The sequence below is a fragment of the Sinohyriopsis cumingii genome, chromosome 1, assembly GCF_028554795.1.
Source record: "Sinohyriopsis cumingii isolate HCF-2022 chromosome 1, ASM2855479v2, whole genome shotgun sequence".
Taxonomy (NCBI): domain Eukaryota; kingdom Metazoa; phylum Mollusca; class Bivalvia; order Unionida; family Unionidae; genus Sinohyriopsis; species Sinohyriopsis cumingii.
The window spans coordinates 154,834,280-154,861,992 of record NC_142961.1 but is presented as its reverse complement, the minus strand read 5'-3'; the positions used below and the strand labels follow the sequence as shown (position 1 = coordinate 154,861,992).

At 34.9% G+C, this 27,713-nt stretch overlaps 1 long non-coding RNA gene across 1 annotated transcript; it reads right to left on the bottom strand.

The window, feature by feature from the left end:
- Positions 1-2,362: 2,362 nt before the first annotated feature.
- On the bottom strand, positions 2,363-9,254 carry LOC149808199 (uncharacterized). The gene is made up of 4 exons (XR_016419684.1): positions 9,154-9,254; positions 8,056-8,133; positions 3,741-3,923; positions 2,363-2,473 (listed from the first exon to the last, which is right to left on the bottom strand). It is a non-coding gene; the product is annotated as an uncharacterized LOC149808199 (long non-coding RNA).
- Positions 9,255-27,713: the final 18,459 nt, after the last annotated feature.

Sequence of the window (27,713 nt, the reverse complement as noted above, 5' to 3'; positions counted from 1 at the left end):
TAAATTCAAAAATTTCTTCTCACGAGCGCAAGCTACTCCACATGGATTTATAACAATAAATTTACATGATCCAAGAACAAGATATCGTGTGGGTCTTGATAAAATATTTGGGTAACAGGGGTGATGATAAAATTAAATTTAATTAAACAGATATCATTAATATAATGAACAACTGTGCGTGGCTGCGTCAAGGAACCACTAACAATTGTAATAAAAAATGCCGTGGAGAATATTGCAAGAAACATAATTATCTTATAAAGAAAAACCCTCATGCTGGTCCACGAAGTTGTGTTGGATGTAACAACGGCGTTAGAGGATTATATCAGATTTGCAAAAATTGCGGTGGAGATCGATACAGAAGTTTGATGATATATTATAAACACAGAAAGAACATAAATCCAAAAATAGAAAAACCACCATCAGAACTTGAATATTACTTGAAACATAGAACAAATAAAGATGAAACAGATGAAGATGAAACAGATGAGGAAAAACGACAGCGAGAACGCGTTGAAAAATATTCATCAAACTTGGTATGGTGGTAAATCAATAGCAGCAGAGAGGGTACCTACCAACGTTGGTCGTCAAAAAAATAAACAAGAATAAATAAACACGTAGAGTACTTTATTTTTTCAGCTACTATTTCGAACTGAGGTTTTATTAGTACAATCGGTCATTACAGAAATAAAACATCTCAAGGGAAAGTTCATTTGTAAATATCTTGACCTTTCTACGAGATGATTTTATTTGTTTGTTTTATTTGTTTTGTCGGAATTTTATGGTCTGTTCACCCTCTCTGATGCTATCCCTATTGACTTTTAATGGTGTAGCAATGATCATTCTGTTTTCTTAAAATTCAACATCACTGTTTATTACATAGTCTATTGTTACGAAATACCTGATAAGGCTTGCTTAGACCACCATAAATTCCAGTACTTGACGTGTTTTGCGCGCCATAGTATCTTGTAAATATACTTTTTCTTTGCATCGCGTGACGCCTTCATTGCTTGCGCGGCACGTGCGTAATACATGTTAACGCGCGCGACTAAATATGTTACTTAGGGATCTTGAGTGACACAGCCATTAGAGGGAAGCGCTTTATGTGTTTAGCTGTCGGGGCGGGGTCGCCATTATGTCTTACTTAGTTTGAGCCAACGAGTTGGGTGACTTATATTCTTTTTAATCAACTCTTTTTTAATTAATATTCAGTTTCGCAAAACACGTTCAATGTTGTATTATACGTTTGCGTTGTTTTATCGTACTTGTAGTTTAATTCATCAAGAGTGTATGGCTTATGTAATTTGGTAGCGAGATTCGGTTTATTAACAGGGATATGAACACGTATGCAAAAAGTGTAAATCTGCAGTACGCCATTACCACAGAAGAAGGGCATTGCAAAATTGTACATATTTGTTCGCGTATTTACTTACTTTATGGACTACGTTTTCAATAACAATGAACATTGTAACAAACGAAATTCGGCTTTCAAAATTTAGGATATTATCAAATCGTAATAATCGTAAAAATGTTGGTTCTCATTTGAGCAAATTCTAGAGAAGATTTTTACCAATATGAAAAGTGCGGTCACTTCTACTGAGTGATGTGAGGACTTGATACAGGAAACAAAATAATTTAGACTATTTATCAATACAAACATTTGCATCAACTATTCAGACTGGGATATTTGTGTTTGCATGTTATACGGTCAGTCAAGTCAAATAGCGATGTGATCGGAATAAATTTGAATGAAGCTATGAAAGTCTGGTCATGAAGTCTGATTAAGTCTGTGGTTCTGGAGTCGATGTTCTTTGTGTAATTTCTTTATTCTGGAGGTGAATAACGATAGATTCTTATTGCTGACAGTCTTCAACAGGCAAACAGTTTATAATCCATTTATCTATCTGTGCATGCACACACATTTGCATATCTTAACATTTTTTTTAAAACTTAACCTTGATCCATTAATATATTTATCCATCCATTAACACACACACACACACACACACACACACACATATATATATATATATATATATATATATATATATATATATATATATATATATATATATATATATATATATATATATATATACGGGTTTATAATATTCAAACACACTGAAATAAATATGCTCATCATTCACATATACAACGATAGTCATCAAAGTAGAATCATGTTTATTATTCTCCATATTGCTCTAATAAACATGTATAGATCTGTTTCCCACAATTTCTGGTTATATAACTATTTGACAAATAAAACCGTGTGCTCTGTTACAGATATTGTCGTTAGCCAGATAGGCCATGAACCTTTTCCTCATTTCTACACAATTCTCAGTTCCCCTACCACCGTCAGGTTGACCAGGATTCCAAAAGGAAGCATTGTTTGAAACTGGGTTTCCTCTCACCGTAACAAAATTGGTCCCTGGGGTTGTTGTACTAGCCCCCAGCCAGAAATTTGTATCGCAACTTCCTGAAAACGAAAACGAGACATTGATTATACGTTATGTCTTTTCAATGCAAAACTTTTATGTGAAGTAATTAATTACTGCACTTTGTACCGTTAAATCACGAGAATGAAATGTTTCAACGAAATTTGCGTTTCTTTTACCCAAACGTGTCTGCAAACTTATATTTTGTCTTTCCGAAGTTCTTATTTGGCATCACTTCGCGATATCACTGAATGGAGAAACGTATGAAAATACTGATTGACTCTCTAGTTGCATGAAGTTAATCCTAAACAGATCTTTTCATAAAAAATTAACTTCACCGAAATTCAGATCTATAAATGATCAATTTAAGTTTGAATAACTTTATAAATGCACACAAATTATCATATGCTTAACGTAAACAGGGATTAATCAAAGGAGACAAGAAACCGTATGGTACTACTAGTAATACTGTACATAAAAAGTAGATGAGAGTTACTCCCAACATATTTCAAATGAGCACTTTCTATCATGTTCAACCGGCTAACCTTAACGGCAGCTGACCGGCAATATTTGTTTTCGAATTTTTGTATAATCTGCTAATTTCAGGCGGTTTATTTGTACTTTGGCCTTTTTCACTGCAGTCTGGTCTTCTATTTATTTCGTATAAGTTTGAGATACTTTTTCCTTTAATTTCTTGTACTATTCGCGAACCTGTTTTTTCTATTATTAATAAATGATACAATCTCAATAGGCCACAATGAAGAAAAGAGTAACTTATGGACATTCGAACCACGATAGCTAGCATTTGTCATTTACCAATAATAATTGCACGTTGTACTTATATACACCACAATCCTGACTTACTGATGATCTGAGAGGAGAAAACTCCATTGTCCTAGAGACTGCGTGTTAGTCATTGTCCACCTCATTTTTTAATTAACTTTCTTATAGCAACGCGAATAACGACAAATTTCGCCGAGTAACTCATTCTAATAACATCTCTAGTATCGTGTTAGCAACAACAATACGGCAACTTACTCAAGAAGTTGCGAACTAACACCAAAATGTAATAATTCCTGCACTACATTATTCTCAAAAATACCAGATTTGATTGGCATCCAATTAATTCTTTGTTATTTGTTCAGTCATAGACAGAGGCACAGCAGTGCTTACCGACACCTTTTCGAGTTCTCTGGATAGTCAGTCACATACAAGAAGAGCATTAGTGCAACTTGCCTGCGGATCACTCCTTATTATCTTATTTCGTCACGTAAATTTTAGTATATTGTGCAAGGTTGATCATTTTACCTTCATTTTGCTGCGCTCGTTCCCTGAAAAACTCGTAGTAGCACTGGGAGGGCTCCAAAAGGTCACCTCCTTCCGTTCGGCAGACTGTGCGTGCAGCAGACCAGGATTTGCAGTCTGTGGACTCGTATCGATAGCAGAATCGCCCACACCCAGTTGAGTACAAGAAATATGTTGCTGGACATCCTAGAGAAATCATGAACACAGAAAGGTAGAAAATACAACCCTATCTCAGCTAACCATATCAAAACGGTTTTCAGACCTTTTAAGCGAGAAACCAATATAACCAGTGTGGTATTCAAACATTTTCAAAGTTGTTTCAACTACAATTCAATAATCTTATTTTTGTTCAAGAAATCAGGATTGCTTTTCTTAGAAGTTGACCATCCACCATTTTCAAATTTAAAAACCTCTCTTGCCACCATTTACAAACTAAGAAAAAACATTTGCCTAATCGTTACTTTTTTATTTCAATTCTTCATCAACAATATTAAAATAAATTCTATATTTACTACCTTTAAAGTGTTTGAGACGAGTCTTTCTCAAACGTCATTTCCAAACGATATGTTGTTTTGTATAATTTTAATTCAGGAGGCAAAAGATGACTCACCATGTACCAAAAATACATACTTAAATGGAATGAACACATGAAATAATTATTATCGGGGATAATGTTAACATTAATAGTAAGGGGTTTTCAACATCCGACAAGTACTTCCACGGTAACCATTTCTTTTATAAGTATATTAACTGTAGTGGAATTAAAATATGTTTATATTCATGCCAAAATTATTAAAATTTTTGTATTTTACAATTGTTACAAATAAGCATTATTACTTACTTAGCTAATTTCCGTGTGATATTCATAAAGCAATTCCTAATGTTTTAAAGAAGGAAATTATGTGATTCGGCGTGACCGCATAACTGTTGTACCAATAGCCTCTATATATATATATATATATATATATATATATATATATATATATATATATATATATATATATATATATATATATATATATATATATATATATATATATATATATATATTGTGTTGTGTGTTATTTCAACCTTACATTATAGATATTTTTCCTACAGTAGAAGTATCGAATTTGATAGTATTTATTTAACGGAATAATCACGGTAATGAAGCTGTGTTGCAAGCGTAGTTACGTTTCCACTTGCATCACTAAATAACGTTTCCACTCTATCTATTTTTTAATAATTAATATACACCTATGATATTTCAAATGAAAATTTCGAGTTCACTTCAAGTGACGTGGATCCGTATTTTATCTTAAATCTTTTATTATTCCTTAACGGTATTCTGTATTCTTTGTTCTTTATGAAGAGCTGTGTTAGTACCCTTCTGAATGGTCTCTTGACATGCGTCTGTGGCAGCGAGTAGCTTTTGAAACTATTTTCCTTGTCTTTCTCATACGTACCATCTCGAACTTCTCCTTTGATAAAAGAGATTTCTATTTTCTGTGAGCCATCATAAAATATATTTCAACCTACGTTTCTTACCCGTATCTAATATATGAATTCTTCACTGTAACAATATTGTAGAATTCAAAATTGGTTACGTTTACCTCTTGGACGTCTTCTTCTCGATGTGTCAATTATAAAGATTAATTCCCTAATGCGTTATAGTAATATCGTTTATAATATCTATGTCACCAATACTGTTAACTTCATAACTCCACAGGTTACTCTCACGCCATGTTTTGAAAGTTTACTTTATACCATTTTCTATCCGCAAGCTCTGGCGACAAACCTCGAGTAAAGTTACACCAAAAGCAGATCTATACTAATATCTATCCGGCTTTTTCTTTTAACACCTCTGTAAAGGTCTAAACATATGCATTTAATTTCATAAATCGTTTGCAGCATAAGATAGTACCGTTACGTTATTGCTAGTTGACTTATATTCGCATCACTAGCTTTCACACATATAAGTATGAAATATACACTTTAGACATAAACGTGTTCGCTTTGCTCAAACGACTTTTTTTTGCAATTAGTTCTATTACTGAGTCTTTTATCACCGGATAAGTATTACTTAATACACGTCATCTTGCCACGTAAATAAACGTGTTTGTTTTCCTAATTAAATTTAATATATTGTATAAATTAATAAGCACTAAGCTCTTCAAATTGCACTGAAACCTTAATCTAAGATTTAAAATGGTGAGTGGGTCATTTCTTCAAAACAACTTTAAAAGTAATAACATAAGCACCTTTTTTCAACACTTCTTTGAAAATGGCGTTGATTCAGCCTTGTAATGAAAAGCAAGATACGCGAGGCTCAACTTTTGGGGGAAACTAGATGATTTTCGAACAAAATGATGCATGACTATATCTTGATGAGCTCACATTTCTGCAAATCGCTATCGATAGTGTTAAACATTTTTGGAGAAAGTTTTAAAATAATAGGAGGTCGCTTTGGTCTGATGGGCTTTTTCCGGTCTTTTAAATCGGGGTTAAATTATTTAGTAATAATAGGGTTAGGGTTTGGGTACGTCGTTTTAGTTTTCTGTCTGCTTTCATTGTATTCGTTTCTATATGGCAATTCCAGTTCATTTGGCATCTACCACATATTGTGTTTTTGGCGTCTTGAAAGTCTGTGGAATGTGATCGTGTCTGGTGTTAATCTAGCGCGTATCAATGTATGCAAAGCAAAATATACAGAAATATTATATTCAGGGAAGTTGATGACATTCTCATTTTGGCAAAGCTTTTCCATCTAAGACAAGCAAACAAAAATTCTAAATTAAGGCATGTGCCAATTATACCTTATGTACAGTATGCTTTCAATACTAGTTGCAACTCATGATAAATGTATATGCCACGTTTTGTTTCTGTCATTAGATATTCAACTTAGAAACTTCCAACAATACTATGAAGCAAGGAATGATCATAATATTAACATGTTTTAATATGAAGTTGACATTTATGAATTATTATTGCATTTTCCTGCATGTATTACTGTCTATATGGTTAATTAAGTAAACACGTTGAAACACAAGGAAAAGGTTATACAATAGACACAAGAATTAATAACGTAGTTTCGATACATATCAAAACAGACTGTCTCTTAGAAAGGGCCACAATGGCTATTGACAACACATTTAAACACCTGAGAATGGTAAGGTGTGTAAATGAATATCAAATTTAATACTATAAAATTTATCTTCCTGAACTAATAGGACAGTTTGAAAACTGAATCTTACATCAATGCAATATAATTTGTTTCAAACATATTTCAATATCTTCTTTTTATTAGGAAAAGGGATTGGACACAAGTATTTAAAACCTAGTATGCCCTCTTCCTACATGAAATAGCATACTTTAGAATGCCCTATATCATATTTGTATGAAGTGTACAACTGATCCATTTAAGTCTATTATACAGTAAATTAACTAGCGTAAGCAAAGAGAACAAGCACTATAATACAATCTTTATTAACTGATCAAAACGGAGACCTAACATAAAATCATGAACACAGATACCTAGGTTAAGATAAATATTGTTTTAAAAGAACATTTATAATGGCGTCTGTGTATTGCTATTTTCGCGCTCCTAAATTTGTTATATGTGAGGAACGACGAGGTGTCAGGATCAGATGAACTTTGTAAAGAAATTAGAGGGTTCCCTGTTTGTAATTTTATAATTATTCTGTAGCGTTTGTTTCTTTATATTTAGAATGAAGAAAATCAGAACCATTTGTGTATAGCAGCCATATTTTCGTTGCAACCCAATTATTTGCTTTTATTTAATTCAGTACCGTGTGTCCGCTCCACACAAATACCTATACCTGCGAATTGGTTCCGTCGAAATTGATTGAGGATTTTTTGCTTAGTCGAGAGGGTATGTAGAGTAATGCAAGCAGGCAAGGCGATGAAAAACTAGCAAACCCGGATTATTTCATCGGAAGACGAGTTAAACTCTACTTCACCTATAATAATAATATTCTTTTTCAAAATATAATGATATTTCATTGTATTAATTGTCCTCATGTAGGATCCAGGGATATATCTTTCCAATCTTTTAGTGAATATTTGTGTTTGCAACACATATGTTTATCAGATGGAGAAATTAACTTTGTGTGATGACAAAATTATTGAGAGTTTATTTACTGATGGACGTAGGCACATACTTATGTTTGGTGTTGAATATAAGAACCTGTTGCCTTTTTTAATACGACTTCTAAAATAAAAGTATAAAAAAATTGTTGTGGTGGTTGAAAAGATGTGTGCTGTGTGTGCATGTACGAGTATAAGAGAGATATGAAGGAAGAGACGAGAGGTTGGTCACCTGGGGCTGGAGTCGTAGTTGTAATATTTCTCTGAGGAAGAAGTTTTGGCAAGATTTCTATAGCAATGATGGTCAAGGCTGAAATAAAAGCAACTTTTCAAATACTTTGCAACATGTTCAACATAATCATCTTCTGTACTGTCAGAAGTCATGAAGAACAAAGGAAATGTAGAAGCCTACAAACTAGCCAACAATAATAATTATCTAAGTAATCTCTTTATTATTTCATCTGGTTGCCTATCTGTCAACATATTATTATAAACAAGAGTCGATTAGGAGGAAGGTACGCACCCAACATTTCCTATCTTACAGATACAAGTAACAGGAAACGTCTCACAAAACAATGAAAAAAATGTTAAAGATCTTAGCTCGATCATGATTTCCAATAAATAGCCCAAGGAAAATCTCAGCCAAGCCGTTTGGCAAATAAATCAAATTCAGAGATAATGTTGTAATTTCAGTTTTCAAGCAAATTGTATAAAAGATAAGATAACCAACGTATAAGACACATCGAGCAATGAACTCGCCATAGCATCATTGATAAACCTCTTTATTGCTCTAAAAGGCATACATACATACATACATACATACATACATACATACATACATACATATGTATGTACGTATTTGCGGTGTTGCATTCATACATACGTACATACATACATACATACATAAATACATACATACTGCCGAACGTCAGTACTTGTGTGCTTGCGTGCACGAGTGATTGCCTGCATACGTCAGAACGTCTGTGCTAGAAAACATGCATGCAGACAGACATTCGCACACACGTACGCACGTGCATACATACATATGTATGTAGGTCTTTGCGGTGTTGCATTCATACATACATACATACATACATACATACGGCCGTACGTAAGCACTTGTGTGCTTGCGTGCTTGAGTGAGTGCCTGCGTACGTCCGGACGTCCGTGCTAGAAAGTATGCATGCAGACAGACAGACATTCGCACACACGTACACACGTGTATCCATACATACATACATACATACATAGGCATGCATGAGTGCATATGCAGACAGAGATTAAAAGAAAGGATGTCAAATACTTATGTAGACAATAAGAGTATAAACACCAAAAATTCCAAAAATAGATCCATATCCATTTTGTTTCCCTGGTAGTGCCAGCAGTGCCGGTGGACCCAGGAATATACGTGCTCCATGAATGTACTTGGTAATTGGATACATGCTGAATAACCCAAGCAATACCAACAAGATGATCGAATATCTCATCATTTTTTACTACCTGTATGAGAAAGCAGAATATTTTAAATCGTCTTATCTATCTATCTATCTATCATCCATCTATCATCCATCTATCTATCTAATCTAAAACAGTCTATATACAACATATTCTTTAATATGTTTCAGCATTTTGTTTCTTTTCAAAATGTGCTGTACATGGTACATATTTAAATTTTAGTGTGTGGGAGGACAACGCAGGACTGGATTGATGAAAGTTGGAAGGGACTGAGAGGATAATGGAAGGATGATAAAATATGCTTAATTTATATACAGGTCGACAGTGATTATATCCCACGCCATTTTTTTAAACCAGGCAATTGACAATTTGCAAACCTTTTCTAGAAGAAAAGGCAACCGCGGTAGCTCAGTTGGTAGAAAGTTGGACTCGTAATCCCAACATAAATCAAGTCCATGTCGGCTGTTTTCGGAGTGTCCTTGGAAAAGGCACTTGGCAGATAGCAAACACGAAACAAAACATTGAGGGGAAAGGGGATGGGGTGGGGTGGAGCTGAGGCTGTGATTGGATGGATTCTTGGAAACTACTTTAGTTATAGTTTGTAAGCGCGTAAACCGTTGTCGACGCGGAGAAATGAGAGAAACAAATAGATAGATAGATAGATAGATAATCGGCCTTTAAACGAAAACTACTATGGTAAAAGTAGAGACAATGAAATTGGACCCTATCTAAATATATCAAGATCCCGAAAGATCAATAATTAAACATTGGAGAAAAGTGAAAAAGAAACAATATATTGAAACAAAAGCACAAATTGATTAAGCAGCCATGTGGAGGATGTATAAAACGTGCCCGGAGGGGTGTGGGTTATATGCGACTGTCTAAAGAAGTCTGAATGCAGATAAACCGAAACAAACTCTAGCTGGCTATCAAAGCCTGTTTGGAAGAAAGGTGCGATATTGATAGGGTTGTACAATGGAAAACAAAATGCCAAATATGTTCTTAAAGGAATACTTCTCGTAACTTCTTGTGACAAACCATTGTATTAAATGAAAAGTTTGTAGAAAAGTGGCTCTTACCAGTTTTTTTCTTCTTTTCTGCAGTTTTGTAAGGGACAATTTCTCTATTATCTTTCCGTATTCATCCACTTTCACTACGCACAGAATTTTGCCATACTATAAAAATAGTACTTTTCCGCACTTGAAACACTGTTAAGAACTCAATATACTAAATCAACTCCTGTAGTAAACCTATGGCAGCACTACGATATTCAAAAAATTCGATTGATTTATTTTCTAACTGATCATGATCAAACCTACCCGTATCATAACATTGATGCAAACTGTGCGTGGTGAAAACCTTATGGGCTCGTATCGCTGCTTACAGTTGACCTGTCATACATGTACTATATAATAACTACAAGGGAGGACATTTGTCTCCTTGCTCGCGCGACTTATTTAAAAATAAGTGCTGATATTTCAAGCTACGCTTTGTGTAACTTAATAAAGTTGGTATTGATATCTAGCTCAGGCATTTGACTGTGTATCCCTATCAAAAGTATGACTTAATATCATACCTTTAAAGAATGCCAAATCATTTTCACACACTACCAAACTTAACAAATAATGTAATTCTCTAAGTTATAAAATAAAATTTTACAGTATCGTGAACTAAATAAAAAATAATCCTAAAAATTATATCACATGTCCAAAATAATATAACCTTCTGAATGAATTTCAGATCTTGAATGTACTAATGTGCCAATATCCTTGAATGTGCTGAAGTGCCAAAAATCTTGAATGTGTGGAAGTCCCTACAGTTTCTATATGTTACAGGGACATTGTGTAGAATTTATTTGAATGAGTTCGTGTGTGTGAGTGTGATTTCGATTTTTAACGTAGCTTTAACAATTTTTCAGTCATGTCGCTACGATGTCTGCAGTGTGACAGTTTAATGTCTAGCACTGGGGCATCATGCCGTAGACATGTAGCATGATGTCCCACCCAGTCACATTATTCTGACACCAGGCCGACAAGTCCTAACATTGGCCTCTTAAAGCTGATCGCATAGAGAGGCAGCTGTTAGTACCATTTTCAAAAGTCTTTGGCATGACCCGGCCGGGGTTCGAACCTCCGAGGCGGACGCTCTACCACTAGGCCATTGGAGCGGCTTGAATGAGTTCAAAATAATCCCAACCTGTTTATTTAGTCCATACTATCATATGACAATAAAGTAATTCAAATAAATTATTTCTCTCAAATAAATCTAAACAGAACATTAAATACATCTACATATTGAGATTAAAACAATAACAATATTAGGAATATAAATAATCGTTCATATCTGTCTTCATATACATCACCACGACTTTATTACGACTCTTTATTGCAATATATCACTACGTGAAGTCTTCTGAATGGAATATTGTCCTCTCATTGGTCAAAAGAAAATGACGTCCTGCGTTTATTTATAACCTATTTTCAGGTGGCCAATGAGAAGGCAGAATTTCATTCAGCGCGTTGTTCTTGCATATTAAGCGGTCGCTATCATGGTCATATCAAGCAGTAGCGTGGGAAAATGAACTGGCATTCCTTAAAGTTATGATAGCAAGCCAAACTGTGGATATGCATGCAAAGTCGAATGCCTGAGCTAAACATGGGTACCAAATTTATTACGCTACGCGAAATATAGCTTGAAATATCAGCGTTTATTCTTAAATAGGTCGCGCGAGAAAGGAAAGAAGTGTCATCCCTTGCAGTTATTATATAATACATGTATGACAGGTAGATGGTAAGGAACGATACGAGCCTCTGTGGTTTGACCCATACTACCGCGCGTTAGCCTGTAGCATTGGTATAACAACATCATTTCTTACTGAAAGGGGCACTTCTGTTTTTCCTTTGTTTCCTGTATGTAGCGTTCGTATTAATTTATGCTAGGATCTGCAATTTTCCTTTTCTTGTCGTTGTTGTTGGTGGTGGTGTTGTTGTTGTGGGCTTAACGCCATTTTCAGCACATGATAGGCTAAACATGGCGGCCAGTGTATATGGTGATGGAAGAACCCGAGAAACCCATGGGAAGATCCACCAAACAACTGGAAATCGCTGGCAACCTTTCTCAAATACACATTTTCACTGAGCCCGAGATTCGAGTCACCCGAAGCGAGCCAGATGAGAACATTCCGGGATTTTAAAGGCGAGCATCTTCGACAACTCGTACCTAAGCCCATGATTTTCCTTTTCTATTTGTTAAATTGTTATTCAGAGTGTTTCTTTCCTAAACCCTTGGCGGGGAAGCCATGCAGCTCCTATCTATGGGCGCCCCTCTTCTACTGGTAAAGGTATGTCTGAGACTGCCCTTTCTGGAAATGCACCAACCCCCAACTTACTTTCCTCACCCCACCCCTTCTGTGTTTCGGCGAACAGGACCACTCGGTATTAATTTATTAGGTTAATTACCCGTCCTAGGAGGGGAATAAAAAAAAAGAAAAAATGTAAAATAATAGGGATCAGCGACTTTAAAAGCAAGTTTGAACATACAAATACAAAATAAAGTTGAAAAAGAATTGTGATGCCGCCGCAAGTTTCGACTTCGCGACCTCTTGTTTGGCAGCCTGGACTCGCAGAAAGACAAATGCGAGTGTTTATATATGATTAGGTTGATTGCCGTCCTAGGACGGGAATTAAAAAAATAAAATAAATAAATAAATAAACTGGGGGAGAGAGTTTAAAAGCCCTTTAAAGATAAATATGAAAAAGCAATTTAAAAAAATATATTGCGAATGCCGCTACGAGTTTTAAACTCGTGACCGCTTGTTTGGCAGCCGGAACATATAGAAAGACAAATATGGTTGTTTATGTATAAGATATACCAGGGTTTGTAAAACGCCGTGTTTTTTTTCTTTTTTTCCAAGTCGGATAAGATGCTCTACCACATCTGATCGTGATATCTGTAATGCAGTATATTATTTCTTTGTTTAACCTTTTGCTATTTGTATCCGTTGTGTATAGTAAGCTTTCTATCTGAAAGTTACCATGCTGAGTTGTAATATTTGCAGTTAATTTTTTTCTCTTTATTTGTTTTTCAGTTCAATATCGAATGAGTTTTTGCGTATAAACTTTGTTTTACATAAAGTGGCATACTGGTAATTTTTTAAAATATTTTCCAAATTCTACATTTACAGTTAGCCAAACATCATGCAGGAATATATATATATATATATATATATATATATATATATATATATATATATATATATATATATATATATATATATATATATATAGATGTATATATATATATATATATATATATATATATATATATATATATATAGATATATATATATAGATATATATATATAGATATATATATATATATATATATATATATATATATATATATATATATATATATATATATATATATATATATATATATATATATATATATATATATATATATATATATATATATATAGATAATGTTTTGCACTGATGTTGACTTAATATTTGCCCAGGTTTTCAATAGGATTTCTAAATTCCACTAATCTGTTTTCCTGCTAAAATCATGGATTAAAAGTTTGTATATAGTGAAATATTTTTCCTCAGTCCATAATTTCTTGATCTTACTATATATTTAAGAACTATATTTTTATATATCTCATTTTTGTTGGGGGTTGTATTAATTTGGTTATATTATTGTTTCTGTATATCCCAGGCATTTGTTTCAACATATACACAAAGAAATATATATTTTTCACACAGACTCCCTTTTATCTAGTATTTTTTAAATGCTATTTCAAATATTTTCTAATTAATAATGTCTAAGATGTGGGATATTTAGTCATCCCTCCATCATTATTTTATGAGTATTCGCTGCGGAGGTAATGTAATTTCCCTTCCTATATGAAAAGGATTATTTCTTTGTCAAAGATATTTATCATACTGTCCTTTAAATCTACTTAGTTAAACATGTACCATATGTTAATATACATATGTCTGAGCGAACTGCATTCGATCCATTATATTCCAATTTGCATGTGCATACATTTGTAAGTTAGTTCGTAGTTTTTCTTAATTATGTTGAATTTGTATACTCTTAGATTCCCCCACACCCCCGACACCCACACCCACACAAGTCACTCCTAAACATTTTACACGTGTCGTTACAAATTCTGGTTCAAGCCCGGGGTGGTTCCCTCGCCAGTTACCTATTAATAGAATTTCAGTTTTTTGCATGATTGATTTTAGATCCTATTGCTTTCCCAAAAGTCCATAGATTCCTTTTCTAAATATCTGAATGTGTAGGCATCGGAAGTAAAATTGGTATAGTCATGAACATGCTGTACCTTTTCTAGTTCCTTTCTGAGATTTGGGAGTTAAATTCCCTTTATATGTTTATTGTTATGTATTTTTATTCGGAGGGCTTCTATTGCTATTACATATAATATCAACGATAAGGAACGATCCTGTCTCGCTGACGTTTTATATTAAATTTCATCGTGCGTATATAAGAAACCATATCTATGTAACGATACTCTATTCTCTCGAAAGCCTTTTCTTGATCTATAAGATCAAGGCCCCCTCCTCTCCTTTAGTTTCCAAAAAATCAATCGCTGTTTTTAAGGTTAGATTTTTGTTATGAATATAATGTTAATTCTGTTTCCGATACATGTTTTAATCATGTTAGCAATGATATTACTACGTATTTTATAGTCTGCATTTAAAAGCGATATCGATATCCAACTCGTTAGGTCAAATCAAATGGCATGAAATAATTCGTAGGGTTATTGGAGCCACTCCGTGTAACCTTCCTGTTTTCACTGATAGCGGAAAAATCAGAGATTCGCTAATATCAATCGCGGTGCTACGAGATGATACACAAAAAGCTGCAGGGGAACGTGTAACGACGACCTGTGATACAATGACAGGTGACAGTTGCAGTTTCAACATCAACGACAATTGCAGGAGTTGCCAATATCATCGCCAAAAAATATCCTCGTGCTCGTCAATGAAATTACACGAGTATGAAAAATTAAACACCGATGCCACAAGCGCGTATATGAAATTGTCATCGTTGATATCGTCTAGTCTCGACGACACAATCATATCAGATTCCGAATTCGCGCAAATGGCCAAGATGTACGGGGATTACACCAAAAATTTTGATTTGAAACAACAGCAGATAAATAATGACAGAGTCGCTACTTCATCAAATAGTCGCAAATACAAGCCTGGCGCGAACATCTTTGTTAACAGTAACCTCAACTGAGCCAGAATTCAGTATTAATTTTTCAACTGCGATTCCAGTAAGCTAGATCGCGTTAGCACAATTACGAGTATATCACAGTTGGCCCAATATCAGATCAGCGTCGTTTGGTAAATTACCAGCAAATAATTCGTTTGTGTTTGCATATAAAAATAAACCCGATGGCACGCCAGACTGGAACGTCATTGGGTTACCAACCGGGTCTAATTAAATCGAAGAAATCAATGAGGAATTACAACGTCGAATAAAAAACATCACAACAAAGGAATCTAAGATAACAATAACTGTTCATGAGCCAACGCTGTCATCTGCAATCGAAATAAGCACTCCAGACTACGCCGTGGATATCTATAATAGTTCGATCAGAACAGTGTTAGGATGGCCTGAAGTCGCTCCACCGGCACAACCAATACCACCAGAACCTAAAAAGTCTGACTATGTCACTGACGCGCAATCATATCATGAAATTACCCGTCATATAAAACATATCTAGATGATATGAAAAATGCACCGGTGGGTAGTTTGTTTAAATTCATCAACAAGGACTATATTCAGTGGATTTTTTCTAATGAACTACTAGGAGTAGAAGCAACTAGGAGTATTGGCCTAATCGATGTTATTGAACATTTTAAAACCATTAATCAAGAACATAAAACACAACTAACACAGCTACGGCGGCTCTTCCAAGAACATCTTTTCGATATAACAAGTTCACGCAGCGAAATTATTCCGCGTTCACGTATTTTTCAATTTAAATTCAATTTAGAATTTGTTAACTGTCTGTTACCACTACAGAGGTAAATCGTTTACACAACGAGCAGACGGTTTTCTGTGTACAAGGAAGTAAATAACTTCCCCTTATCCTTGACAAAGTCAAGAACGATTTTATCCTTGACAAAGGCGTAATTGTCTATTTATCTTTTTTCATGGATAAAATATTTGCTGGGCTTGATTTGATAATGTCGTGTCTGTGCTCTAACTGCCATCAATGACATCACACACAAGATTGGCCGCGACCACATCGGTTATGTTTACGATGCCAGGGGATACATGCCTGCCTTGCCCGGTTGGGTTATTGCTATGTCTGAGGACAGTTGGTTCCGGTAGTGTTCGCCTGTGTTGTGCAAGTATGTCGTCGAAGGACTCATTGATGAGGTCAGTGACGGATTGTTTTTAGCTCGGGCACGTTATATCCGGGGAGTTTAAAATTTGGCAGCGTGGCTTCTGTCCGTGAATATGCAGCTAGAAATCGTTGTTTATAACGATTTATGTCAGAGTAATCAATTGTTGCCTGAATTACTCGCTGGTTAATATATTCCATGTCGGCGGCAAGCTGATTTAATATTTCAATCCGCGTAATAATTTCGCTGCGTGAACTTGTTATATCGAAAAGATGTTCTTGGAAGAGCCGCCGTAGCTGTGTTAGTTGTGTTTTATGTTCTTGATTAATGGTTTTAAAATGTTCAATAACATCGATTAGGCCAATACTCCTAGTTGCTTCTACTCCTAGTAGTTCATTAGAAAAAATCCACTGAATATAGTCCTTGTTGATGAACTGTTAACAAAGATGTTCGCGCCAGGCTTGTATTTGCGACTATTTGATGAAGTAGCGACTCTGTCATTATTTATCTGCTGTTGTTTCAAATCAAAATTTTTGGTGTAATCCCCGTACATCTTGGCCATTTGCGCGAATTCGGAATCTGATATGATTGTGTCGTCGAGACTAGACGATATCAACGATGACAATTTCATATACGCGCTTGTGGCATCGGTGTTTAATTTTTCATACTCGTGTAATTTCATTGACGAGCACGAGGATATTTTTTGGCGATGATATTGGCAACTCCTGCAATTGTCGTTGATGTTGAAACTGCAACTGTGATCGCGATTGCAGTTGTTACTGGTGTTAGCGCTGACAATAATACTCCCGTGGATGCCACTACCGCGGATACCGAATACACTATTGTGTCTAACACGGTTACACGCCGTTTGTATTTTTTATATCTTTATCGTGCATGTGTCAATGATGGTTTTTAACTCTGAATGCCATTTTTGCACCTGATTGTATCTGTATTGTTGCGTCGTTGAGGCCATTTTATTATTTTACGCAGTAACCAATTGAGGCGTTTCAGCTACAAATTCCAAACACCACCAGTAAGATGTTGAGTTTAATATCTCATCAGCTGCTACCAACATAAAATCCTCTTCGGTTCCTTTAAGACAACAGACACAACCCCGGAATACTTGTCAGTGGAATGACGCCAGGGATATATTGTTGTAAAAATTTCAAATTTAGCGGCACTGAACACATAAAACCTATACACGCCAGTGGCTGTTGCGATGTATTTGAACGTATTATTTTGTCGAGACCATGTTGCAAATCCAGATGATACCGTGTACACTATGTTAATAAAATGCCCAGAAGTAACTCCAGGTGGAATTTTAATCAAACTAGTTTTGCTAACGATTTTAGGAATCCCAGCTACGATGTTTTGCTGTGTTTGTTTGATCATGTCAATGTTCGTCTTGATATCAGAAAGTTTCATGTCGATGACGGGAGGAGTTCCAAAGAACTTATCCGTGGCATCATCGGTTTTTTGAAAGTTTCTTCGAAGTCTTGTGAACGCGTTTACATGGACATCATATTCAGCTCGCAACGTGGTTAGTTTACCGTCAACGGCGCTAGCGCTTGCGTCAACATATTGTTTGTTTGCGGCATCTTCCGACGATGTTGGATCCGCTAACATAGTTATTTTGTTCCCGTTGAGATTGAGTTCACCTGTCATTGTATCACAGGTCGTCGTTACACGTTCCCCTGCAGCTTTTTGTGTATCATCTCGTAGCACCGCGATTGATATTAGCGAATCTCTGATTTTTCCGCTATCAGTGAAAACAGGAAGGTTACACGGAGTGGCTCCAATAACCCTACGAATTATTTCATGCCATTTGATTTGACCTAACGAGTTGGATATCGATATCGCTTTTAAATGCAGACTATAAAATACGTAGTAATATCATTGCTAACATGATTAAAACATGTATCGGAAACAGAATTAACATTATATTCATAACAAAAATCTAACCTTAAAAACAGCGATTGATTTTTTGGAAACTAAAGGAGAGGAGGGGGCCTTGATCTTATAGATCAAGAAAAGGCTTTCGAGAGAATAGAGTATCGTTACATAGATATGGTTTCTTATATACGCACGATGAAATTTAATATAAAACGTCAGCGAGACAGGATCGTTCCTTATCGTTGATATTATATGTAATAGCAATAGAAGCCCTCCGAATAAAAATACATAACAATAAACATATAAAGGGAATTTAACTCCCAAATCTCAGAAAGGAACTAGAAAAGGTACAGCATGTTCATGACTATACCAATTTTACTTCCGATGCCTACACATTCAGATATTTAGAAAAGGAATCTATGGACTTTTGGGAAAGCAATAGGATCTAAAATCAATCATGCAAAAAACTGAAATTCTATTAATAGGTAACTGGCGAGGGAACCACCCCGGGCTTGAACCAGAATTTGTAACGACACGTGTAAAATGTTTAGGAGTGACTTGTGTGGGTGTGGGTGTCGGGGGTGTGGGGGAATCTAAGAGTATACAAATTCAACATAATTAAGAAAAACTACGAACTAACTTACAAATGTATGCACATGCAAATTGGAATATAATGGATCGAATGCAGTTCGCTCAGACATATGTATATTAACATATGGTATATGTTTAACTAAGTAGATTTAAAGGACAGTATGATAAATATCTTTGACAAAGAAATAATCCTTTTCATAGAGGAAGGGAAATTACATTACCTCCGCAGCGAATACTCATAAAATAATGATGGAGGGATGACTAAATATCCCACATCTTAGACATTATTAATTAGAAAATATTTGAAATAGCATTTAAAAAATACTAGATAAAAGGGAGTCTGTGTGAAAAATATATATTTCTTTGTGTATATGTTGAAACAAATGCCTGGGATATACAGAAACAATAATATAACCAAATTAATACAACCCCCAACAAAAATGAGATATATAAAAATATAGTTCTTAAATATATAGTAAGATCAAGAAATTATGGACTGAGGAAAAATATTTCACTATATACAAACTTTTAATCCATGATTTTAGCAGGAAAACAGATTAGTGGAATTTAGAAATCCTATTGAAAACCTGGGCAAATATTAAGTCAACATCAGTGCAAAACATTATATATATATATATATATATATATATATATATATATATATATATATATATATATATATATATATATATATATATATATATATATATATATATATATATATATATATATATATATATATATATATATATATATATATATATATATATATATATATCTATATATACATCTATATATATATATATATATATATATATATATATATATATATATATATATATATATATATATATATATATATATATATATTCCTGCATGATGTTTGGCTAACTGTAAATGTAGAATTTGGAAAATATTTTAAAAAATTACCAGTATGCCACTTTATGTAAAACAAAGTTTATACGCAAAAACTCATTCGATATTGAACTGAAAAACAAATAAAGAGAAAAAAATTAACTGCAAATATTACAACTCAGCATGGTAACTTTCAGATAGAAAGCTTACTATACACAACGGATACAAATAGCAAAAGGTTAAACAAAGAAATAATATACTGCATTACAGATATCACGATCAGATGTGGTAGAGCATCTTATCCGACTTGGAAAAAAAGAAAAAAAACACGGCGTTTTACAAACCCTGGTATATCTTATACATAAACAACCATATTTGTCTTTCTATATGTTCCGGCTGCCAAACAAGCGGTCACGAGTTTAAAACTCGTAGCGGCATTCGCAATATATTTTTTTAAATTGCTTTTTCATATTTATCTTTAAAGGGCTTTTAAACTCTCTCCCCCAGTTTATTTATTTATTTATTTTATTTTTTTAATTCCCGTCCTAGGACGGCAATCAACCTAATCATATATAAACACTCGCATTTGTCTTTCTGCGAGTCCAGGCTGCCAAACAAGAGGTCGCGAAGTCGAAACTTGCGGCGGCATCACAATTCTTTTTCAACTTTATTTTGTATTTGTATGTTCAAACTTGCTTTTAAAGTCGCTGATCCCTATTATTTTACATTTTTTCTTTTTTTTTATTCCCCTCCTAGGACGGGTAATTAACCTAATAAATTAATACCGAGTGGTCCTGTTCGCCGAAACACAGAAGGGGTGGGGTGAGGAAAGTAAGTTGGGGGTTGGTGCATTTCCAGAAAGGGCAGTCTCAGACATACCTTTACCAGTAGAAGAGGGGCGCCCATAGATAGGAGCTGCATGGCTTCCCCGCCAAGGGTTTAGGAAAGAAACACTCTGAATAACAATTTAACAAATAGAAAAGGAAAATCATGGGCTTAGGTACGAGTTGTCGAAGATGCTCGCCTTTAAAATACGGAATGTTCTCATCTGGCTCGCTTCGGGTGACTCGAATCTCGGGCTCAGTGAAAATGTGTATTTGAGAAAGGTTGCCAGCGATTTCCAGTTGTTTGGTGGATCTTCCCATGGGTTTCTCGGGTTCTTCCATCACCATATACACTGGCCGCCATGTTTAGCCTATCATGTGCTGAAAATGGCGTTAAGCCCACAACAACAACACCACCACCAACAACAACGACAAGAAAAGGAAAATTGCAGATCCTAGCATAAATTAATACGAACGCTACATACAGGAAACAAAGGAAAAACAGAAGTGCCCCTTTCAGTAAGAAATGATGTTGTTATACCAATGCTACAGGCTAACGCGCGGTAGTATGGGTCAAACCACAGAGGCTCGTATCGTTCCTTACCATCTACCTGTCATACATGTATTATATAATAACTGCAAGGGATGACACTTCTTTCCTTTCTCGCGCGACCTATTTAAGAATAAACGCTGATATTTCAAGCTATATTTCGCGTAGCGTAATAAATTTGGTACCCATGTTTAGCTCAGGCATTCGACTTTGCATGCATATCCACAGTTTGGCTTGCTATCATAACTTTAAGGAATGCCAGTTCATTTTCCCACGCTACTGCTTGATATGACCATGATAGCGACCGCTTAATATGCAAGAACAACGCGCTGAATGAAATTCTGCCTTCTCATTGGCCACCTGAAAATAGGTTATAAATAAACGCAGGACGTCATTTTCTTTTGACCAATGAGAGGACAATATTCCATTCAGAAGACTTCACGTAGTGATGTATTGCAATAAAGAGTCGTAATAAAGTCGTGGTGATGTATATGAAGACAGATATGAACGATTATTTATATTCCTAATATTGTTATTGTTTTAATCTCAATATGTAGATGTATTTAATGTTCTGTTTAGATTTATTTGAGAGAAATAATTTATTTGAATTACTTTATTGTCATATGATAATATGGACTAAATAAACAGGTTGGGATTATTTTGAACTCATTCAAGCCGCTCCAATGGCCTAGTGGTAGAGCGTCCGCCTCGGAGGTTCGAACCCCGGCCGGGTCATGCCAAAGACTTTTGAAAATGGTACTAACAGCTGCCTCTCTATGCGATCAGCTTTAAGAGGCCAATGTTAGGACTTGTCGGCCTGGTGTCAGAATAATGTGACTGGGTGGGACATCATGCTACATGTCTACGGCATGATGCCCCAGTGCTAGACATTACTATAAACTGTCACACTGCAGACATCGTAGCGACATGACTGAAAAATTGTTAAAGCTTCGTTAAAAATCGAAATCACACTCACACACACGAACTCATTCAAATAAATTCTACACAATGTCCCTGTAACATATAGAAACTGTAGGGACTTCCACACATTCAAGATTTTTGGCACTTCAGCACATTCAAGGATATTGGCACATTAGTACATTCAAGATCTGAAATTCATTCAGAAGGTTATATTATTTTGGACATGTGATATAATTTTTAGGATTATTTTTTATTTAGTTCACGATACTGTAAAATTTTATTTTATAACTTAGAGAATTACATTATTTGTTAAGTTTGGTAGTGTGTGAAAATGATTTGGCATTCTTTAAAGGTATGATATTAAGTCATACTTTTGATAGGGATACACAGTCAAATGCCTGAGCTAGATATCAATACCAACTTTATTAAGTTACACAAAGCGTAGCTTGAAATATCAGCACTTATTTTTAAATAAGTCGCGCGAGCAAGGAGACAAATGTCCTCCCTTGTAGTTATTATATAGTACATGTATGACAGGTCAACTGTAAGCAGCGATACGAGCCCATAAGGTTTTCACCACGCACAGTTTGCATCAATGTTATGATACGGGTAGGTTTGATCATGATCAGTTAGAAAATAAATCAATCGAATTTTTTGAATATCGTAGTGCTGCCATAGGTTTACTACAGGAGTTGATTTAGTATATTGAGTTCTTAACAGTGTTTCAAGTGCGGAAAAGTACTATTTTTATAGTATGGCAAAATTCTGTGCGTAGTGAAAGTGGATGAATACGGAAAGATAATAGAGAAATTGTCCCTTACAAAACTGCAGAAAAGAAGAAAAAAACTGGTAAGAGCCACTTTTCTACAAACTTTTCATTTAATACAATGGTTTGTCACAAGAAGTTACGAGAAGTATTCCTTTAAGAACATATTTGGCATTTTGTTTTCCATTGTACAACCCTATCAATATCGCACCTTTCTTCCAAACAGGCTTTGATAGCCAGCTAGAGTTTGTTTCGGTTTATCTGCATTCAGACTTCTTTAGACAGTCGCATATAACCCACACCCCTCCGGGCACGTTTTATACATCCTCCACATGGCTGCTTAATCAATTTGTGCTTTTGTTTCAATATATTGTTTCTTTTTCACTTTTCTCCAATGTTTAATTATTGATCTTTCGGGATCTTGATATATTTAGATAGGGTCCAATTTCATTGTCTCTACTTTTACCATAGTAGTTTTCGTTTAAAGGCCGATTATCTATCTATCTATCTATCTATTTGTTTCTCTCATTTCTCCGCGTCGACAACGGTTTACGCGCTTACAAACTATAACTAAAGCCGTTTCCAAGAATCCATCCAATCACAGCCTCAGCTCCACCCCACCCCATCCCCTTTCCCCTCAATGTTTTGTTTCGTGTTTGCTATCTGCCAAGTGCCTTTTCCAAGGACACTCCGAAAACAGCCGACATGGACTTGATTTATGTTGGGATTACGAGTCCAACTTTCTACCAACTGAGCTACCGCGGTTGCCTTTTCTTCTAGAAAAGGTTTGCAAATTGTCAATTGCCTGGTTTAAAAAAATGGCGTGGGATATAATCACTGTCGACCTGTATATAAATTAAGCATATTTTATCATCCTTCCATTATCCTCTCAGTCCCTTCCAACTTTCATCCATCCAGTCCTGCGTTGTCCTCCCACACACTAAAATTTAAATATGTACCATGTACAGCACATTTTGAAAAGAAACAAAATGCTGAAACATATTAAAGAATATGTTGTATATAGACTGTTTTAGATTAGATAGATAGATGGATGATAGATGGATGATAGATAGATAGATAGATAAGACGATTTAAAATATTCTGCTTTCTCATACAGGTAGTAAAAAATGATGAGATATTCGATCATCTTGTTGGTATTGCTTGGGTTATTCAGCATGTATCCAATTACCAAGTACATTCATGGAGCACGTATATTCCTGGGTCCACCGGCACTGCTGGCACTACCAGGGAAACAAAATGGATATGGATCTATTTTTGGAATTTTTGGTGTTTATACTCTTATTGTCTACATAAGTATTTGACATCCTTTCTTTTAATCTCTGTCTGCATATGCACTCATGCATGCCTATGTATGTATGTATGTATGTATGGATACACGTGTGTACGTGTGTGCGAATGTCTGTCTGTCTGCATGCATACTTTCTAGCACGGACGTCCGGACGTACGCAGGCACTCACTCAAGCACGCAAGCACACAAGTGCTTACGTACGGCCGTATGTATGTATGTATGTATGTATGTATGAATGCAACACCGCAAAGACCTACATACATATGTATGTATGCACGTGCGTACGTGTGTGCGAATGTCTGTCTGCATGCATGTTTTCTAGCACAGACGTTCTGACGTATGCAGGCAATCACTCGTGCACGCAAGCACACAAGTACTGACGTTCGGCAGTATGTATGTATTTATGTATGTATGTATGTATGTACGTATGTATGAATGCAACACCGCAAATACGTACATACATATGTATGTATGTATGTATGTATGTATGTATGTATGTATGCCTTTTAGAGCAATAAAGAGGTTTATCAATGATGCTATGGCGAGTTCATTGCTCGATGTGTCTTATACGTTGGTTATCTTATCTTTTATACAATTTGCTTGAAAACTGAAATTACAACATTATCTCTGAATTTGATTTATTTGCCAAACGGCTTGGCTGAGATTTTCCTTGGGCTATTTATTGGAAATCATGATCGAGCTAAGATCTTTAACATTGTTTTCATTGTTTTGTGAGACGTTTCCTGTTACTTGTATCTGTAAGATAGGAAATGTTGGGTGCGTACCTTCCTCCTAATCGACTCTTGTTTATAATAATATGTTGACAGATAGGCAACCAGATGAAATAATAAAGAGATTACTTAGATAATTATTATTGTTGGCTAGTTTGTAGGCTTCTACATTTCCTTTGTTCTTCATGACTTCTGACAGTACAGAAGATGATTATGTTGAACATGTTGCAAAGTATTTGAAAAGTTGCTTTTATTTCAGCCTTGACCATCATTGCTATAGAAATCTTGCCAAAACTTCTTCCTCAGAGAAAAATTACAACTACGACTCCAGCCCCAGGTGACCAACCTCTCGTCTCTTCCTTCATATCTCTCTTATACTCGTACATGCACACACAGCACACATCTTTTCAACCACCACAACAATTTTTTTATACTTTTATTTTAGAAGTCGTATTAAAAAAGGCAACAGGTTCTTATATTCAACACCAAACATAAGTATGTGCCTACGTCCATCAGTAAATAAACTCTCAATAATTTTGTCATCACACAAAGTTAATTTCTCCATCTGATAAACATGTGTTGCAAACACAAATATTCACTAAAAGATTGGAAAGATATATCCCTGGATCCTACATGAGGACAATTAATACAATGAAATATCATTATATTTTGAAAAAGAATATTATTATTATAGGTGAAGTAGAGTTTAACTCGTCTTCCGATGAAATAATCCGGGTTTGCTAGTTTTTCATCGCCTTGCCTGCTTGCATTACTCTACATACCCTCTCGACTAAGCAAAAAATCCTCAATCAATTTCGACGGAACCAATTCGCAGGTATAGGTATTTGTGTGGAGCGGACACACGGTACTGAATTAAATAAAAGCAAATAATTGGGTTGCAACGAAAATATGGCTGCTATACACAAATGGTTCTGATTTTCTTCATTCTAAATATAAAGAAACAAACGCTACAGAATAATTATAAAATTACAAACAGGGAACCCTCTAATTTCTTTACAAAGTTCATCTGATCCTGACACCTCGTCGTTCCTCACATATAACAAATTTAGGAGCGCGAAAATAGCAATACACAGACGCCATTATAAATGTTCTTTTAAAACAATATTTATCTTACCCTAGGTATCTGTGTTCATGATTTTATGTTTGGTCTCCGTTTTGATCAGTTAATAAAGATTGTATTATAGTGCTTGTTCTCTTTGCTTACGCTAGTTAATTTACTGTATAATAGACTTAAATGGATCAGTTGTACACTTCATACAAATATGATATAGGGCATTCTAAAGTATGCTATTTCATGTAGGAAGAGGGCATACTAGGTTTTAAATACTTGTGTCCAATCCCTTTTCCTAATAAAAAGAAGATATTGAAATATGTTTGAAACAAATTATATTGCATTGATGTAAGATTCAGTTTTCAAACTGTTCTATTAGTTCAGGAAGATAAATTTTATAGTATTAAATTTGATATTCATTTACACACCTTACCATTCTCAGGTGTTTAAATGTGTTGTCAATAGCCATTGTGGCCCTTTCTAAGAGACAGTCTGTTTTGATATGTATCGAAACTACGTTATTAATTCTTGTGTCTATTGTATAACCTTTTCCTTGTGTTTCAACGTGTTTACTTAATTAACCATATAGACAGTAATACATGCAGGAAAATGCAATAATAATTCATAAATGTCAACTTCATATTAAAACATGTTAATATTATGATCATTCCTTGCTTCATAGTATTGTTGGAAGTTTCTAAGTTGAATATCTAATGACAGAAACAAAACGTGGCATATACATTTATCATGAGTTGCAACTAGTATTGAAAGCATACTGTACATAAGGTATAATTGGCACATGCCTTAATTTAGAATTTTTGTTTGCTTGTCTTAGATGGAAAAGCTTTGCCAAAATGAGAATGTCATCAACTTCCCTGAATATAATATTTCTGTATATTTTGCTTTGCATACATTGATACGCGCTAGATTAACACCAGACACGATCACATTCCACAGACTTTCAAGACGCCAAAAACACAATATGTGGTAGATGCCAAATGAACTGGAATTGCCATATAGAAACGAATACAATGAAAGCAGACAGAAAACTAAAACGACGTACCCAAACCCTAACCCTATTATTACTAAATAATTTAACCCCGATTTAAAAGACCGGAAAAAGCCCATCAGACCAAAGCGACCTCCTATTATTTTAAAACTTTCTCCAAAAATGTTTAACACTATCGATAGCGTTTTGCAGAAATGTGAGCTCATCAAGATATAGTCATGCATCATTTTGTTCGAAAATCATCTAGTTTCCCCCAAAAGTTGAGCCTCGCGTATCTTGCCTTTCATTACAAGGCTGGATCAACGCCATTTTCAAAGAAGTGTTGAAAAAAGGTGCTTATGTTATTACTTTTAAAGTTGTTTTGAAGAAATGACCCACTCACCATTTTAAATCTTAGATTAAAGTTTCAGTGCAATTTGAAGAGCTTAGTGCTTATTAATTTATACAATATATTAAATTTAATTAGGAAAGCAAACACGTTTATTTACGTGGCAAGATGACGTGTATTAAGTAATACTTATCC